The 16,385-nt window shown below is 33.8% G+C and overlaps 1 long non-coding RNA gene across 1 annotated transcript in view; it reads left to right on the plus strand.

Moving 5' to 3' along the window:
• Positions 1–7,585: 7,585 nt before the first annotated feature.
• Positions 7,586–16,385, plus strand: part of LOC134475572 (uncharacterized) — a 38,662-nt gene continuing 29,862 nt past the window's right edge. The window contains exon 1 of the long non-coding RNA XR_010046740.1: positions 7,586–7,723. This is a non-coding gene — a long non-coding RNA (uncharacterized LOC134475572). The remainder of the gene's footprint in view (positions 7,724–16,385) is intronic.

The raw sequence follows: 16,385 nt of genomic DNA on the forward strand, positions 1-16,385 counted from the left end.
CTCTGTCTCTATTCTAGATTTAATGAGCAGTTCCCTGGCAGTTATTGTGATTTCTTTTTTTTAACCTGAGAGATTATTTCTGATCTGATTTCCTCCATAGCCTCATGGATTTTTTTTTCCTTTAGTTGCTAAGTTGCTATCATTACAGAAATTTCAGGTGTGTGTCTTTCATTTTCTCTATCTCATTGTCTCCTGGACTTTTTCTTGGTGGGCTGGAGTGCTGAGATTACATTTTGTTTCTGTGTCTTGTCATTTTCAGTATCAAAATTTTTGTCTATGTTGATTCTTGAAAGTTTTTGTAGTAGGTAGCTACATCACTATTATCAAGTCCTTTCTAGGAAAAAAATCTGTTCTTCAGGGATATCTTCCATGTGTAGGAGGGCCTTGGCTTGTGTCTGTCCCAAGATCCTACCTTCCCAGTTTATTAAAAGAGAGATGTTGATATTTGTTTGTCTCTGTTCTCAGGACTTTGGTCCTGAGGTGCTTGGTAGAGTGATTTTACCATGTGGTGCAGAAATTTAAGAGGAACAGTAGATAAAACAAAGATAGATGAAAAGAACATTGGAAGTAGGGTTGAATGACAAAGGATGATAATACCTACTTTGAGAAACTAGAGGAGAGGGTAGAGGAGAAAGAATGAAAGAGGAAACAAGGGATTATTCTAATTTGCTCTCTGGGTTTTGGGGATAGGATTGGTTTTCTGTGACTGGAGTTCTCAGCCATTTAGAAAAGAGAAAAGAAAACAGAAAAAGAAAGACAGAAAAAGAGAACAGGTGTGGCCCCACACACCCGTGTGTTTGTCCCCAAACACAACACTGGTTCACCTACCTTACCACCTGTTGGCCCATATTGTTAACTGTTGCTTTGGACTTTTGCATGCTGCTCGTCTCACCTGTCCTGTGTGTCTTAGGTAGAGTCTACTGTGTGGCTGCATTTCTTCTTATCTCTAGGCCTTCCTACCTGGCTCATCCTGGTCATGACCACAGTGAGGGGAGGAACTGTTTTCTGGGCTTTCCCATCCAGGTCACCTGGATTGCAATGGCAGCTATGAGAGGGGCCTCCCTCCACACAATTCACCTGTACTGCAGGACCTGGCAATTAAACCTTCACATATAATGTTAAGATTTAAAACCTTATGCTTCTTATAATCAGATGTGTTTTATATTCATGCTTATTATAAAGAACTAACACTATGTCCAGCCATATATTCTTTAAAAAAAAAAAACTAATATTTTAATGAATATTCTAGTTCACTTCTTAAGAACATTAGGCATTATTAAAATTCTCATAGAGCTGGTATCCTTGGAACAGAGATTGAGGGAGATGGATTTCATGGATGTCTACTTAAGAATGGCTTACCTCTCACTTCTTCGCTATAGTAGGTACCAAGATCTCTTGTATAATGTGAACATCTTTGCGCTATTTTAACAATATACCTGACATGAGCAATTTATAAAGAAGATAAATGTATTTTTTCACAATTGTATGGCTATGAGTCCCAAGATTAGGGCACCAGCAGATTTGGTGAGTGCTTCTTCTTGTTTTGAAGCTAGCATCATGTCCCTGAATTTTCTGGAAGGAGAGAATATTATGTTCTCATATGGTGCATGTAGAAGAGCAGATTAGCTGGATGGTGCAGGAAGCTTCTTGTATAAGGGCCTCAGTTCCATTGTGAGGGGGAAGCTCTCATGACTGATACACATATTTGAGGTCCTATCTTTTGATACCATCACCCAGACCATGAAATTCCATCACCCACATTTTAGAGAGGATACATTCAAACCATAACAGTGGGTAAGATGAGATAACGCAAATGTGAGAAACCAAGGCAGAAAAGGTCGTTAGTGACTAGGTAATGACAGATCTTTCATGCTCTTCTCTGGTTTGGACTCTAGTTAAGTTATGGAGAACAGGCACTGTCAAGGGAAAGAGTCACAAATCTTTTGTCTTTAGAGGTAAAGGAAGAAAAATGACAAGCATAAATATTTCAGAAAATTGAGAATGTGAACATAAAAAGAAAAATTGATCAATTGGAAGTGAAAAACTAAACCTTCATCAAAATTTCAATGAGAGTGAGTCCATGATTTAGATATGGATAAGCTCAGGTTTTTCTCTTTTTACTTTTTGATACAAAGGTCTTGGAAGATTGTTTTGTATGGACTAGAATAAGATAGAAGTTTTGCCAAAGGCAAAATCTAAAGGAAAATGAACCTAAAGCAAAGATTTTTCTGTGCATGGCTGGTCTGCTTTTAACTGCAAAGTTCCTTCAGGAACAATCCATGATGTTTATGTTTAAGTCCGTAGAGCTGTTTCTTTGTGTGCTTACAGTATTTCACAAGAACATTATTTATATGAGAGACAGCATTACTGCTATTAGGCTATTGAGTAATCTGTAACTAAAAGTATTTTTATTCCAGCTGAAAGATGAAAGAGTTAAGCTGTTTACTTTGATTATCTTGCTTACATTTTCAACTCAAGCCACAAATGGTGTTGTTACAGAAAATAAGAATTCAAAACATTATGCTAAGCAAAGCTACTAGTGAGCGGCCTCCTCTTAAAACTTGTTCTCAATTGTAGTGTCTTCACATAGGTTTTACCAACTATAAAGAAGACAAACTTTACAAATGTTTTCTTAGGAAAGAGCATTGTAGCCTCCCAAAGACTGAAATCATACCTGTGTGTTTCTACTTCTTTTGTAGACATGGTCTCATCAAAATATTTTTACATTTGTAGAAATAAGTGTACCCATTTAGTAGCAGAAAAATGTCTTTAGAATTAGATACCAACAATAAATGAAAATGAAGATTTTATATTTGACTTTATGGAAAAAAGAAAGGAATTCTATATTTTCTGAATTATGAAACAAGCAGTTTCTCTGAAAGATATAGTATTTTCTTACATTATTGAACTGAAAAAACTATATTAACAGAAATTTTGTCTATACTGCTTTTATGATTCTAAAATACAGATGTCACTGATTTGTTGTCAAATGCAATGCCCTATTTACTTTTATCACCAATTGAAAGAAAAAAATGCTAAATGTTGTATATTTCCAAAACACAAAGCAGAAAGTACTCATAAAATAATTCATATCACTTACAATTTCTAAAGAACCTGATTTTGCACCTGCCTATTCCTCTAAAAGTGGTATGAGGGGTAGTGTACAAAAATTAACTAGGTTAAAGTAGTTAGAAGATACATCAAAGTTTGAGAAACACCTGTAGTACTGACTTTTACAAATGTCCTCCTCTAAATTTGACATAAATTACAACTTCACCCAGAATGTAGAATACCAGAAATGTGAATTCTTTACAGGTAATACTATGATTGAATCTTACGAGTGATCAAATTCAAGATACTTAGGTAAAAATAACCTAGCACAGTTAAACTGAAAGTAAGTGGAAAAGTAATTTCTATGGTAACCCAGATTTTCTAGGTATTTAGAATTAGGAAATTGAAATCAGCAACAGTTGCTAGGGGACAATCACAATGGTTGAAACCCTTCGCCAAATGGCAAATGAGTGAATGGCTACAATTTGGCACCAAACTGAGATCCCTGCTGCTTTTTCAATGGTGGCCATAAAGTACTTGCTATGAATTTTGAGGTTTCTGTGGTCTGATAAAATATAAAATGTAATCTCAATGTCAGAGAAAAATGGTGTCCAAAATGTCAATATTTGTATTTTAAGAGTCTTCTAAAATCTAGCTAATTTATAATGATCAAGAATTCACAATCATGGCTTACAGTTCAAACACACACACATCTGAAATAGATAATTCATGATCATTAAAATACTATTTAAATTTTTAAAATTTATTTAATTCTAATTATATGTGCATATATATGTTCATAATTAATTATCAATCTGTTGATCTATCTACCTATTATTGCAAATCAGAATTTAACCATAGTGAAAATTAATCCAATTTTATAGAGGTTATTATTTATAGTTTGACTTATGAGTGAAAGTTACAGGCTAAATTAAAACTCACTACGCAAAGGCCAGGATGCTTGAATTAAGCAAATGAGTCTGTTGCTGCTTTAGACATTAAAGGCATTCAAAATTAAAGGAACAAAAAAAGAAATGATTTTCTTTTCATTATGTGGAAGGCATTGTTCTCTAAAATATATATCCCCTTCCAAAGATGCTTTAGTGCTGCTGTTTTCAGCGCTGAAAAAAAACCCACCAGATTTTAACAGCATTGAAATTTGAGTGTCCTTTTGTGTTTCATAATCTTTGGTAAAAATTCATTTGTCAAACTTCGTTGTTGTTTTTTGAGACAAGGTCTCAAAACATAATATTATACTTTAACTTCCTGCAATATCCTTGTCTCAGCCTCACAAGTGTTAAGATTATAGGTCTGCAGTGACTTGTCAAACTTACTTGTGGCCCCACTGTGTGCTGTGTGCTGAAAGATATGCCAGTAATTCAGGGATACAGCAGTCTGTTCAAGGCAAGAACCTTGATGTGTGGCTTTGCCCTTTCGATCTTGAAGCATTTTTTTTTTAAAAAAACAACAGAAAAAAAAAGATAGAAATGATACAGAATTTTAAAAAAACAGTAAGAAATTAACACTAGTTAATATATTGCATATTGTTATCTTAGAAGTAGTTGTTCAGGTTACAAGATTTAGGCACAAAAATAATAGATCAAACAATGACAGCACAAACTATTTTGATGAACTAGCAGAGGTTGATAGTATAGCTAACTATCTTGCATACAAATACATACTTACTTTTATATATGTTTGCCAGCATACACATAATCTTTTCCTTTCTTCCTTTCCACATCCCAGTTGTTCTTTCCTTTTTATCACGTTCTTTCTTTCATTATTACAATATCTATTGTAAATTTTGTATCTTATTACTCTTTCAGCCCCATATTGAAGATTTAAAAATATTGTTACATAAATCAGTCATACTTCTGATACCTTGGCAATATGAGTTTCTCAAAATGTTAATGCTGTCCTTAAAATTTAGTAGGGAGTAAGATCTCCATCCAACTCTTAAAAATTCCTATTTTACCTCCTCTAAGCATGTCTGTCAAAATCTTATTTGCTCTTCAAGGTACATTTCTTTTGCTGAGGTGCTGTGTATTTAGTGTAATAATATCCTTATCACACATGTGAAACACTCACTGATTTAAATACACTCAGAATGATTTGCAATGAAGATTAGAATTACCTTAGCTAATGAATAACTACTTGCCATGTTATGAATGGAATTAGTTTTTAAAACTAAGCTTCCTGGTTAAAAATGGGCAAAAGACTTAAATAAATGTTCCTTAAAAGAAGACATTAAAATGGCCACCAGGTTTATGAAAAGGTGTTCAACATCACTAATTATTAGGAAAGTACAATTAGAATGGCCAAATTGATCACCTTTTTGAGTGATCAAAAGATCAAAGATAACAAGCATTTGAAAAAAGTGTATGCCATTGCTGCTAATGTAAGTTAGTGTAGCCATTATGGAAAACAGTGTAGAGTTTTGTCAAAAAATTAAAAAGGGATTTACCACATGATCAAGCAATCTATCTGCTAGGTAGATATAAATTCAAGGAAAATAAAACCCATATGTTAAAGAGACACACTTATTCCCCTGTTTATTATAGCACTCTTCAAAACAGCCAAGATACAATAACATTTCTACTCACACATTTTCCATCAAAATTTGGTAATAACTTCTTCTAAAATTTTTGAGCTTTCAGTATTATCTCTCTTATTTCCTACAATGCCCTTTCCTTATGTCCTTCTAGTATATCATTTCCTCCTTCAGTGTGAAATCTGTGTCTTATTAGTTTTTGCATTTTCATTACCATAGTAGTGTAACAAATATTTATGGGTCTTTATTTTATTTGATCTTCCAGTGTCCAATGACCTATCTCAAAACTATTGGCTCATCACAAAGTTTTTAGGCTCCTAGCAACTGGCTCTTGACTTCTGATTCTTTGGACCTTGACATTGATTCTTATGGGTTCTAGTTCTGGTTAGGTGAGACTGGTAAGCACATTGTGATTGCTTCTCTCGCTTTCCTGGTGAGACTGTAATCTTACATTTTGCTCAAGTGAGCTCTTTCAAATCCCTTCTTCTGATGAGTATGCTTTGATAGAGAGTAGAATTGAGTGCAATAGGAAGTGGAGGAGATATAAGCCAGAGTCCTCCACAGGATGTTTTTAGGACTCAGTATGAAAGTAGTATTCTTAGATGTGTTGCCACATGATGACATAAGCACCAAGTTACATGTGGCTTTATTATCCTGTACACAAAGTGTCCTGATGCCAGATTCCACTCTTACAGAACATTCACATCACTCAAATGAAATAGTTTTGATTTGGATTTTTTTCATTAGATGGTAGCTAGATGATCTTAACTAATCATTTCAAGTGTAAAAATCGAGATTTTCATTGCAATATCTGTTCAGTTATGTAGTATGCAGTATGCAGTCAATTAGTTGTCATCCAGAATATTACCCATGTAGAATTGCTCCTATCCAACCACAAAGAGAATCTGAAAAAGTCAGTACTAGTAGTAATTCTTCAAGGTCAAGCATAGGAATAGTTTATGTAATTCTTTGTGATTTACCAATAGTTGAAATCAGTCTCCAACCTTATTTCAGATGCATATCGGAAGGTAGGTAGAAAAAGAGCCTCTGGATCCTGTTTCTCAATAGCTAGTGATTCCTCCAAAATTAATGACTCTTCTGCAGCAACAATTGGCAAAGAGAGAAGTACCAAGGGAAGGTGCAATAAATAATGAAACAACAGCCATCTGTTTAAAGAAGGATTGACAGTTACATCCCAAAAAGGAACCACTTAATTCCTGTGCCAAAACTGGTCCTAGCAATGCACAAAAGCAATGTGGATTTTTCCACACATATTAGATACAAAATATTCTTGCACTTTCAGGGCTTCTATACATACAGATCACTTGATAAAACAAGCAATTTTCAGGCAAGCCTTTATATTGGCCATTGTGATTTTGCTTAAGTGTAATCATTTTTATTGATTTAACTGGATTCCATGGTACACAAGCAGAAAGTCTTTCTCAACATGATTTCTTCAATTTACTTTCCTAATACATGCCACATCTCCATTCCATAACCACTTTGATGAAATCTCTGCCAACTCTCACAACTTTTCTTGTAAGCTTCAGGTGATAAATGATACAATGCAGCCTAATAGTCACATGATTCTGAAACATCTTCCTGTTATATCTTACTGGTCTGTCAGCTCAGTTTGAGAACGTGGGCATGTTGAAATACTTTTTCCCATCTAACTAATCTACTCTTTGAATTCCACTCACCAGTGCGTACCTGGCTAGCTTAGTGTTCGAGTGTGGAGATAAATGTGACACAGGGCAGAATGACTTGCTGGATTGTTCAATTGTAACCAAGTCTTTCTGTTCTCTGATTGTGGAGGATTCCAAGTAATAAGCCTTGCTTGTGTTGATGGTTTTATGAGTTCCTACTGGGGATTCCTCAGCTGTATATACCTGAATATAGGGAGTATTTTCTGAAGCTGAATATTTATAATTTCATCTTTAATCTCTGATTTTTCCACTGTTCACCTTTCTTTTCTAGGGATTTCTTCTGAATGGAATTCTTTAGATGATGTCCAGTCTGATTCCTTCTGCTGGGCCTACAGTTGGTGCACAGAACTTTGATTCTCCCATTCCACCCACCAACTTTTGCCATCAGAACAGCTTGTGGATTTAGACCTTTTATGTATGTATTACATATCAACAGTAAGTGCTGTCTTCAAAATGCTAAAAATCACCAAATCAGTCACCAAGAATTTCTTGATGTTCTCCCCCAAACCCTAACATCAACAATTTGGCTTGGTTTGTGGGCAGAACAAACATGATCCTACACCATGGATGTGAAGGAGAAGCTGGAGAAATATGAGAAATACAGTTACTAAAAACTTCCTGTCTTTATATTCTGCAGGATTTTTTCCTCTGAATTCTTTCCTTCTTGTCCATGATTTAGAAGTAGGATTGAGATAATGCCAGAGGGACCAATTTGAGGTCTCTTTCTTTATTGGCTAACTAGAGCTTACAGCATAAATTTTTTAAACTTACAAATGTTAATACTTTTACTTCCTTGCCAAATAATTCATGAAGCTCACCATATTTTAACCCCAGTTACCAAGTTCCCAATTTAGTTTTCCTGCATTTTAATTGTATACATATAATTTTTATACAAACTGTAATAAAGAATTCATTTATCATACCGTACATATTTACTGTTTTCTTTCCTTTATATATCTCATATTTTATATGTGATTTTTTTTGGACCCAAAGAATAATATTTAATAATTTTTGGATGCATTTGTTTCATGTAATACCTTTGTCTTATCTAGCTATAACAGTATGAATTTCCCTTTCACAGGACAAACTATTTGAAAATAAGAAAAATATGAAGAAAATTAAGTGTTCAGAACATATATTTAATAGGTTCATTCATTAAACGTAAAGAATATATTTTGTAAAACATAGCCATAAGTACCTTTAAAAAAGAAACCATTGTCCACTCAACTATTGACAAAATATTGATTATAAATTTTGTTTCTTTTTCAGAAACTGATGAATTTTGGTTTGTAAATGGTATAGTGAATCATAAAACTTAGATGAAAGTTTTCAAAATTATGTTTGTATTTCATTTCTCAAGAAATTAGCACAAAAAAGTTTGATAGAGAAGTGAAACTCATTCATTGTTAATAATTGATAAGTTTAGATTTCTAAAGCATATTATCCAATTAATAGGAGCTTCTGTGAATCTAAAATAGGATTAGACTCAATTTATTTATATAAACTTAGCATCTGACCCTCAAACTATGTGCCCATTGAAAGTAGTGGCTATATCTCATTTTCCTTTGTTGTATCTGCAGTGAGAAATGGCTCTGTCACACAGTATTCAATATATTAATGAAGGATAAGAAAAATAGAATGTTTGGGTTTCCAGTTCAAAATGTAAAATGTGTTGAAGTTGTCAGTCTTGTCCTTGTAATAAAAAAGAATTGTTTTTTAAAAGCTTTGGAAGTCAACAGGCCTTGTTATATCTATCAAAGAATTGAGGGTATAGAGCCACAACTGCCCTGAAAGTGGAGAGATGTCCAAGATTGACAGTTTATTTTAGTAGAAGCCCACTGCTAAAGCCAATATCAGTAGGAGCACTTTAAACTGGAGGCTCAGTATGGACTAACTTGGAAGTTAAAATCTCCTAGGGATTCCAGTCTTAAAGGATCTCTATGCTTTGGAGGGATTCAACCTCTAAGAACCCCCCAAGGTTCTCATTATGAATATTTGAGAAAAATCTTCCCATGCTTTCGGCATGGGGGTAGGAAATGTAACCATTCTGAAATATGTCTGGTGTGTTTTTTTGTCCTTAGAAAAGCCTTCTATCAAGGGAAACTGTTTTACCAGGACACAAACAACTAAGGTATTATCAAAGTCTAACCAATCTAGGAGAAGAGAAATACCCAATTCAGGGTCACTATAAGACTAACAATGCTTCTTTGCCCCTTCACCCTAGCACTGCATAATAGAAGTCTTATGTAGCAGGGGATTACAGTTCAAAGAACTGCAAGCCTTAGACCTTATTTAGGAGTATCTTTGAAAACCCAAAAGCAACAAAAAATCAGGATCCAGAGGAAATTTTAGCCTCTGACACTACAACTGAACCAAACAGGAAACAGAATCCTACTCCTATCCAGAGAAATATAAAGTTTCCTCCTAAAGACTCGTATCTCTCTATTACTTTTACAGAATAGACTGTTCGCTTTCAACAACAAATTATAAAGCATGCTAAAAGGAACATGCAGCTCAAAGAGACATGTGCTGCATAAGATCCAGGTTCAGTAGAAGTTTTAGAATGATCATACTAGGAATTTTAATAACTATAATTATTAAATTTTAATTAATTAATATAATCATTTAATTAATAATAGCTATTTAAATGCTTATTATTTTTGCTATATTTTAAATATTCTAATGGAAAGAGTGGACAATGAAGCAAAGAGGAGTATATAACAGAGGTGGAAACTAAGAAAAATATCAAAAGGAAAAGCCAAAATGAAAAATACTGTAACCAAAATGAATGTCCTTGTTGGTCTCACCATGTATGTGGATGTAGACATCAGATATGAGCAGAGAACCATTGAGTTTAATAATATGTCAATAGTTTAAAAAATTGAGATACAAGGAGAAAAAAAATAATGAAAAAGGAGAAATAGTACCCAAGAATTGTGGCTTAATTATAAAATGCACAACACATACGTAATGGGAATAAAATAGCAAAAAAAGAAAGAAATTGAAAAAAAATTGAAGAAATAATGGCTGAGAATTTACCAAATTTAGCAAGGGATTCGTGAAGCCTGGAGAATAAGCAAGATATATGCCCAAAACACAAAATCTACACCTTACCATATTGTATTTAATTCAGAAAATTAAAGACAATGATACTTTCTTAAAAGATACTAGAAGAAAAAATACCTTACTATATAGAAATAGGATGAAAAAGAGAGAATTTGATACAAGGACTTGATTTCTCCTCAGTAACTATAAAGAGAGAGTAGAGTGAAAGATGTACATCGTTGAAAGAACTATTCCACCAATCTAGAAATATGTATCTAGCAAAATTGACCTTCAAAGGTGAAAGAGAAATCGAGACTTCAACACACAACAAAAATTGATGAATCTAGTTGCCAGAAGACCTGCTTTGCAAGACATAAGAATAAGTCTTCAGAAATAAGGAAAGTGATTTAGCCAGAAACTTAATTCTATATAAAGAAAGGAAGAAGTTAGAAGAGGAATAAATGAAGGTAAAACAAAAGTATTTTCTTTTCCTTATTCTAAACTAATCTAACAGACAGCAATTTCTTTAAAGTAGTAGTTCAGTAATTATTAAGAGCAGAGAAATGAATGGCATTAATGTTATAAAAGATGAGAAAACGCCATTAACACTATGCATTCGTCTTGAGTTATGATGGTGTTACTTCTAAATAAATAAGAAATTTAATATACTTACCCAGTAGGACAGTGTGGAAACACAGTCTATTGTAGAATACTTGTTTACCTGTGTGATTGTGTGGTTGACTAAGAAATGTTCCCTGCTACTTCCCAGTTTCACAAGAGAATATTATACTGCATATTATCAATCTGTAAAGTGATTAAAATCCAAAATTTGACATGCTGTTTCTACTGATTGTCTATTATATTTTCACCATAGTAAGTTGAACCTTTGTAAATTAAGAACTGTCAATATTGTTAGAAGTACTGCTATGATACATGAAGTAGTATGGTGTTATTTGAAAAAGGACTTGGGTTAGATGTAAATATAGATTTTAAACCTAAGAAAAATGACTAATAAACATTAAAAGGAGCATAATTGACATTCTAAGAACACAACAAAGAAATTATATAAAATGCTCAATTAGAATTGCAGAAGTTACGGGCCACGGGATGGAGAACAAGAAGTCAGCCACTTCCAGAACCACACGTTGGCTGCGGGGAGAAGATGCCAGCCCTATCTGGGGTGTGGGCTGGGAGATGAGAAAAGCCAAGGATTGCCCCGCCCCCATAAGCGACTAGCTGATTCAGAGAAACACAGGCTGAGATGATAACTATTGAAGTAAAATACAACTTAATCCTTGTAATGTTTAGTGCTTCACTGACTTTGCAGGTCTAAAGCCAGTAGTCTGATCATCTATTTAGAGGATAACAAGATGCAATATAGCCTTTATAGAGGATCTCCTTCTGAAGATGGTAGCCACTGTTAGTTCCCTATTTTCTTGTTTTAAGGTCCTGTATCATTTTATTTTTTTATTTTTATTTAGAGAAAAAAGCAAAACACAAAAAAGGGTAGAAATAATACAGAGTTTAAGAAAAAATAACAGTAAGAAATCACTAGTTGATAAATTACATAGTTATCTTAGAAGTAGTTGTTTTAACCTGTATCATTTTCATTGTTTTGTTTGGTTTGGTTTTATTCTGTTTTGTCTTGTTTGATTTTATTGTATCTGATGGCATGTGCAGCTATTTCAAAGATAGAAAGATATATTATGGTAGCCATTTTTGACTTACTATTATCTTGTTTTGAAGTATTGCATTCATTGTTTTGTTTTTATTGGTTCTAATCTGTACAGTTTTGTTTGATTTTACTATGTCTGATGATAAGGGCAGCTATTTTGAAGACAGCAAGAGGCATTATGGTAGCCATTGTTGATTTCCTGTTATCTTGTTTTGAAATCCTGTATCACTTATACTGTTTTGTTTTGATTGACTTTATTCTGTTTTATTTTGCTTAGTTTTACTCTCTTTAAAATAAAAAATCACGTAAGTTAAAAAATGAATGGAAGATGCAAAGAAGGAAGGAAGAGAGCTGGGTGGGAGGAAAAAATCAATATAAAAAAGGCAATGAATAGAAAAAAATAACAAATAATATAGATATCAACTCAACTATATCACATACCACTTTAAATATCAGTGTTCTAAATTCACTAATTAACAGAGAATGTCAGAGCAGATAAAAATTCAAGATGTAACTATATGTTGTCTAGGAGAAACCCACTTAAAATATAAAGCCACAGATTAAGTGTTATAATATTAAAGAGAAAGATATATTACGTTGGTACTCAACAAAAGAAACCTGGAGGAGTGATATTAATTTTACACAAAGGCTTTTGAACAAGGAAAAGTATCACAAATAAGCAGGGACTTTAAATAATGATAAAGGGTCAGTCAATTATATGAGAAGACATAACAATCCTTACTGTATATGTACTTAGTAACACACAGTGAAGAAGTTATGTTGCCATCTAGTTCTTCTTAGTTACATCTCTCAAAACTTACATAACAGATAGTGAAAGCTGGACTTCAGGAGACCCTTTCTGGGACAGTTGATTTTATCCTGCTTCATAGCCCCTTCTTATCCTGATAAGAGATTCTAGGCTACTTCTACAGCTTGCCCAGATATTTTACCTTTTATCACTTTATTTATGTTCATTCTAATCTAAAACTGTTCTTATCCAGATTAAAGCTTTTCCCTCCTCCAACCCTAAATTTAGCTCAGAGGGTGTAGGTTTCACAGCATGCATGATTTGCCCACTTAGCCCTTCTCCCTCTGAGGTTATTTGTTCCTTCTCTGTTGGATAGATGGAAAGAGAGGAGAGTAAGATTCAGAAATACCTTGAATTGATATCTGTGATCCAAGACTTGTGCCTGCTAGGTTCAACCTTTATTTTGTTCAGGTGCAGAACAACCTCAGGTTGCTCAAGTGATCCCCAGTGAAAATCTTCTACCTGAGATTGAGTACTATAGCTACTATGCTAGTAGCTACAGTACTCCATAACGTCCTGGATTCCTTTGTATTCTGTTGAGCATCTTCTTGGGCAAGGGTGTTTCTCACTGATCCTAAATTTTCACTTTTCTAAGGTTCAGATCTGACCACAGGAGACATGCTTTGCATTGGGGGGTCACTGGGCAATGCTGGCTTGCAGAGGTACATTTGTAAGCTTCTCCAATCTGTGGATGGGTATCATTACCTCCCAGTGTGTGTGTGGGAGAGATAACCCAATACGTCACAGTGGTCTCTAAAGGGATCCTCTTTATTAATATTCTTTCACAAGCCATACCTCTACGTACACTGGAGGTAGCAATAGTCTTTTGTACACTGGGCTGGATTTGGGATCATCCTTTAGTAAACTGTCCATAAATACTTAGGCTTTTATAAATATGCAGGTATGGAATGAACACTATGTTCTAACTTTAGAGATTCATCCAAAACTAAGACAACAGGATGACCCCCCCCTTTAAACACTGTTTCATTTACAAGGTAAAACACCTCAGAATTCTTGCAAAATTTAGATAATATTATAGGTAGTAATTTTGTTCTTTGTGTATATAGTGATATAATGTATTTTCTATTTTTTAAAATAGTCTTTGTGTTATTTTTCATTTCTTGTACATTCAGTTAAGCTATGAGTTCTTTGAGAGCATGTTCAAGAGATATAATCAATTAGAGTTGAAGGTAATTCAAGTGTGAAAAACTTTTCTATGGTAAATTCTCAAGGAAGGGATCCTCTCCGTCGCTGGCAGGGTAAATAGGCTAATATTCCTCTCTTGTTTATTGTTTCCCTTAGTCCTATTTTCTAGTATCTAGAAAAAATGAATAATACTTTTATGGACACACAATATACTTTTAAAAATTGACATTGTTAGAAGATTTGTAGCAAAAAAAATCAGTGTGAATTTTAAAGTTCATAAGCTCGTTTTAAAAATAAACCCCTCAACATTGAATTGTTAAATAAAAAGCCCAGCTGCAATCTCTTTTCATTTGCATTATAAAAGTTGAACTTAATGAACCACCAGTGGTATAAACACATTAGAAGCTAGGTTGCCAATTAACATCTTTTTTGGCTGTGCAGAAATAACCAAGCATAGAAAAAGTTAAACAAATTTGACTTTAATGTAATTATGTTGGAGACTAATTTCATCAGATATTTATCAGATTTCCCCATGGATCCTCTGAAGCAGCAGCATTAATATTGTTTCCCTAAATATTCACCAGGGCCAATCTTTCCATGGAAATATGCAAAGAACAGCTCCTGCAAAAGTTTCATCCTTGTTTCTCCTATATTCCCACACCCTATAAGCAGAAAACCACTCTACTGGTAATGGTGCTATTTAGGGTAAGTTTATTTGATGTTGATGCCACATTGACCAGCTCAAACTGAGACTGCATTACAGTAACTGTCTTAATTATCCTAGCAAGATTAGGGAATGGTAGATATACCCAGGGGCAACACTAGAAATAAGTCATCAATTGAGGAGCTCCTTGAGTGTTACAAGTAGAAATCTTTTCTCCAATTTGTTCTTCTTCTTACTTTTTCAGCATTTCACAATGGTTTCCTCCACTTACAAATGCAAATGAACTTATTTGCATTTTAAGAAGTTTTTGATCATTAACCAAGCATGATGGTGCATTGCTGTAATTCTAGCACTCTGGGAGGCTGAGGTAGAAGGATCTCAAGTCTGGGCAAAGTACTGATTTATTGAGACACTGATACAAAACAAAAAATACAAAAGGGCTAGGAATACATCTCAGTGCAAAGACCCTTGGGACTGGTACTAACGGAGACCAAAACGAAAATCACCAAACAAACAAAAAACTCGACCATTTTGTTTCTCACCATCTCATCTCATATATGTTAGTATTCATATGAAACACACAAGTCTTCCATGAAATAGAAGAAAAGTTGGATACTTTTTTAAAAATTTTACTTAAAAGGAAAAAGAGAAAAAACAAAACAAAACAATCAGTGTAAGGGTACAAGTAATACAGAACTACAAAAAAAAAAAAAAAAAAGAACAGCAAGAAATCACCGGTTAAAAGATTACATATTATCATCTTAGAGATAGCTGCTCAAATCACAGTATCAAAGCATACAAAGTGGACACTCAAACAGTGAGACTGCAGTTGTGTTCAGTGATCCAACAAAAACATTAATATGGTCAGCTATTTAACACCCTAAACACTCTTGCTGTTGTATCATTTAGAACTCTTTTTTTTCCCCTCTCTTTTTTACAACAAAATTTACACATTTTGGGTTTTATTACTCCTTAGTTCTTATTACTTTTTGGGGGGGGGAGAATAAAGTCAAATATGGCAAAACAAAGCTGTCAGTCAAACCAAGGATAGACATAGCACATGATGTAAAACAGAGTACAAGGTTATCAACAATGGTTATCAACAATGTCTCTTGTTTCCTTAAAAAGAATTGTCTATCTCATTATATATTATAAAGTTGAACAAAACAGTAGAGAACAAGACCAATAAAACTTAAGCATTGTAAACATTACAGGACTTCCAAAGGAGACAATAGTCAAACCAGAATGGGCATCTTAGTGAATCTTACTGCCTTCAAAGTAGTTGCAGATACCCTCAAACTTGATACTATCATACAGAATGGAACAGAGTCTAATCAGTCAAAACAAGATAGTGCGAGTATTACAGGACTTCAAAACAAGTTAATAGGAAATCAAACAAGTTACTATTATATACCCTGCTAATTTTTTAAATTTTCCCCTTAATTAAAAAAAAACATAAAAAATAACTAAATAATTTTTTAATGAATAAGGCAGAGATTGAGATAAAATAGGACATAACAATATAACAATACAGGTTAAAGCATGACTGTTTCAGGAACCTAGTGGTTTACCACCAAATAACCCGACTTAATAGTAGTTACCATAGTGTGTGTCTTTTTCCTTGAAATATTTGAATAAAACTTCATATACTATAGCTTCAAGTATTTCCATATCAAGAAGCCCAGAATAAAGCTTTTCCAATTAATAAGTGAAAACTTTATAAGGCTTCAAGGCCACAT

This window comes from Cavia porcellus, unplaced genomic scaffold (assembly GCF_034190915.1).
Source record: "Cavia porcellus strain 051 isolate PalLab524CR breed Dunkin Hartley unplaced genomic scaffold, mCavPor4.1 scaffold_4, whole genome shotgun sequence".
Classification (NCBI taxonomy): domain Eukaryota; kingdom Metazoa; phylum Chordata; class Mammalia; order Rodentia; family Caviidae; genus Cavia; species Cavia porcellus.